Here is a 4,296-nt window from a genome sequence, read left to right as displayed (position 1 = left end):
AATCCTTTGTTTTAGAAGTTATATACATATACAGTTTTCTGTGTAGATTTACTGCTCTTCCTCTTCGAATTTGGATTCCTCTTCACAAAGATCATGAATACCATTCCAGACTTTAGTAGATAACCAAGGTCTGCGATGGTATCTCCCTTCATTCCCACGACAGCCGGGTCTACGTAACCGGAACGACCCAGATTTATATTTGGCCAAGGACTGTCACTCCAGCAACACTACCCAAAAACTCTTTGGGGAACTTGTATGCTGCTACAACAACAACAACAACAACATGGTATCTCCCTTAAAAAACGAATTATAAATTAGGGTAGGTATTAGTACTAAGCTACGAAAAAAATGTATAAAAAGTTCCATCACGTAAATTTTCCGAGAAAATTGGTTTTTAATTTCCTTTAATATTACAGCATATTTCTAGCATTAACTTCGAATTTCCATAAATCTTTCTGATTTACTGAGGGTTTTGTACATATTTGCTCAATTCATAAAGGAAAAATTTAAAAACGACAAATCAGAAGGATAAAATGGTATTGTGTTATTAAAAAAAAGTAAAAAACAAAGTATTGGTTTATTGACGAAAGGGGCGATCTATCCCCCCAATACCTCCCTCTGGCTACGCCACTGTACAAAACTGTGATTTTTTTACCTAAACGTCCTAATAAGAAATTTAAGCGGGTTATCCACACTTCCATCTCTTGTCTTGTCACGTTTAAAACCTAAATTTAAACAGCAAACATTCGCTGGAAAAATGTTGGCATTTCTTTTATAAACAAATGATGAAACTAAAATAATACATACTTACATATGCACATATCGCTCGTTTGCTGGAAGACCGTCTTAATAATATACCTTATATGGAAGGAAATGCGAAGAACCACCGGAAAAATAATTAAAAATCAACGCGAATTCTTAAACTGATATGAAATAAAGACATTTACATATATTTCTTTGCTCAAAAACACAAATTTATTTTTATTCGGACTAAAGCAAGACTACAAAACTAGTTTGTCAGCATATTTTAGTCAACGGTAATAATATCCCGGGATCCCGGGATTACCAATTTAAGATCGCGAAATGTCGGAATTCACAAAATGGGCAGGGATTTGATGTCGTAATTGATACAGATTATACTTAATAAATTTCGTCGAAATACGTTCAGTAGTTTTGTAGATTAGCGTGGTCAAAATAACTCAACTTTCCTTTATACTATGTATAGAAGATAGTAATTTTTTAATAGCTTTTCTACATGCGAAGATCATTTGGTAACTAATTTATTAATCCAACGAACGGCGAAAATCGTTTAACTTTTTAATAGGTGGCAATCCTACTCAGAAAAATAATACATTATTGCACATGTAGAGGCTAAGTCTTGAGTTGAGTTATTATGAATATAGTAATTTTACTAAGAGGTGGTAACCCTATGCAAACAAATAAAACAGTAGTGCTTTTCTATAGGCGAATCCCTTTCCTTTGACACCTCATCTTTTGTAATCCAACCAACGGTGCGGATCTTGTAGTTTTTTAGTCAGGTCGCAACCCTATTAAAATTCTGGATAAAAAAGATCACTCTCCTATCGATACAGAGCATAATGGAGAAAATCTCGCCAAAATGCGTTCGACTTTATATTATATATGGATGTTTAGAAAAATTTCAAGAATGCAGTTTTGTAGCGCATTAAATTTTCTTATAATTTTTGCGCATTTTCTTCCATATAACAATAATAATAAAAGTTAAAAAAATCAACGGTAGTTTTTAGCGACTTGAAACTTGTACTTTGTTGCACTAAAATTAAATGGACTGCAAAACTGCATACTCGAAATTTTTTCTAAAAATTTTGAAAAGTTTGAAATTTTGGTGAACATTTATGGAATTTATGTGAGTTTGTATAAAGTGTGAAACCTTGATTTTAATGGTTTATGTTATAGCACGAACTATATTTTACAAATTTCAACCCGATCAAATATTATAAACTTATCTTAAAGGTGTATGCTTGTTTTTGTTTAATTTTTGAGTTATGACGGCTTTTCAGATAACAAGCGATGTATGTACATATGTATAACCAGATAATACTTAAAAAGTAAGTAATAAAAAGAGAAATAAATTGGGCAATTGCACAAAAATATCTCGATGTCAGTAGCTCGGTTTCGTTGGTAAAGCATATGAATCACGGCTGCTGTGCCATGTGTCCATAATTTCATACGCAGTTTTGTGCACGAAAATACACTTGATTGTGTGCATACTTATTTACCAGCGAGGACAATTGGATCGATTTGACCAAACATATGTACATACATACATATGTACGAAGGCAGTCCCAGAAGTACCCAACGTGACAAAGAAGCCAATAAAATAATTTCGAATATACATAGTTCTTGCTCCTTATTCTTTTCACAACGATGCACAATAGCTTCGATACCTTCCTTATAGTATGTACCGTCTAGCTATTAAAGGCACACTCTACCTCTTCGTTGTTGGCAAATCTTTTGCCACCTCGCCATATTTTGCAGGATTGCGAGAGGAAGCTAATCGAAGTTCTGCAAAACATTGCCAAACACTCTATGGAAACATCCTCATGACGGTGTTTGCGCACAGCTTTTTATGTCTAAATTTTCTGTGAACATGCGATGCACAGCATTTTTTGATATTCCTACCATGTCTGCTATCTCGCGTACTGTCAATCGCCGGTGATTCAGCACGATTTTGTTCACTTTTTTTGGGGTAGTACCCTCACTGCTGGGTTCATCTTTGCAGCTCTTACAACCTCGCTTAAACTCCGCTCCCATTATTTAACCGTTTAAACGAAAGACAGAGTAAAATCAACTCGGATTTTATATCGGTCGAACTTAGACCTTTCAGATGAAGGCATTGTATCACGTAATATGACTACTGTAAATAATAATACTATTTAGCGTAGCGGTATCAAATTTATAATTTAAATTGTTGAAATGGTATTATCGATCGCTGTATATTACTATATTTATAAGTCAAGTGGGGTACTTTTCGGACTGCCCTCATATGTCTGTTGTGTTAATTGAATTACATATTTACTTTATTAAAACTATAAAAGAAAAATAATTGTTTGCTGTAAAAATTTATTACTCATTTTTCTTTTCGAAATGTATTTAGTTCACAAAATGAACACACTATCTTAATTTGTTTGTCTTGCAGCAATATTTTAATATGTGCTTTATTTGTTTTTAAATTTATTCTTGGATATGTAATTTCCCTTACTTTTCTTTCTACTTGCATTCAAGTTCAAAATAAAATTGATAAACCACAATTTAGAATGTAAGCAAATTACAAATTTGCTGGAACAGTCCAAGAGCCGCCTAATCAGATGTTTTCATTGTCAATGCTGCTGTGCCATATACCAGCACGGGCATGATGAGTGACTTATAGAGTGCGATTTTTGTGCGATNCGTATGAAGAATTTAATTGTATAGCCCACCTTAACTGAGTATCTGATTCATAATCCTTTCAGGTTCACTTATTAAGCAGTGTTTCTTTAATGGTTCACGTAAATTTGTCAGGGGTGGTTGCATGTTGTGGGTATCAAATTTCAAAATAAATTATGTGTCATTTCAACCCCATTTTCAGCTATCGTAGCTATTAAGTTTTCGAATAAAAAACCGCTGAGTCATCATACATCATACTCTTATTACTGTACTTGCACAGATGTTTATACGTATACATAAGTATATGCATGTTTTTTGCATATACAGTATTGGCCATATCTAAAGCATTCGCATTTCAAAGTGATATTGTTTGCCACTTATGTTTAATTATTAATTTTTAAGAATTTCCATTTAAAATACAGTTCTTTCTTAAACTTTGTAAAAGACTACAAAAAATGCAAAAAAAATTTCACTCAAATTTCAAACTTCTCTCAGAAGTGGTAGAATTTTTTTGAGTGCCCATTCAATTTTAATCTAATAATGTGCAAGTTTCAAGTGGCTAAAAATTACTGTTGATTTTTTAGAGTTTTTTTTTGGTCGCATTTGCTTCCATATAACGAATATACACAATTTATTTTTATATGGAAGAAACCCGCAACACTTTCGGCGAAATAAATTCTAAAAAACCAACGGTAGGTTTTAGCCACTTGAAACATGCACATTATCAGACTAATATTGAATGGGGTATAAAATTGTGTACTAAAAAAAATTCTAACTGAAAAAAATGCCTGAAATTTGTGTAAAATTTGTTTGCAGTTGTTTGTAGTTTTCTACAATGTTTTAAACTTGGGTGCATATCATGATTCAATAATTAAAGGTTTGCTCCTTAGT

The sequence above is a fragment of the Rhagoletis zephyria genome, unplaced genomic scaffold (genome assembly GCF_001687245.7).
Source record: "Rhagoletis zephyria isolate East Lansing unplaced genomic scaffold, Rhagoletis_zephyria_1.1 Rzeph_scaffold_00442, whole genome shotgun sequence".
Lineage (NCBI taxonomy): Eukaryota > Metazoa > Arthropoda > Insecta > Diptera > Tephritidae > Rhagoletis > Rhagoletis zephyria.
Note: the sequence above shows the minus strand (reverse complement) of the source record.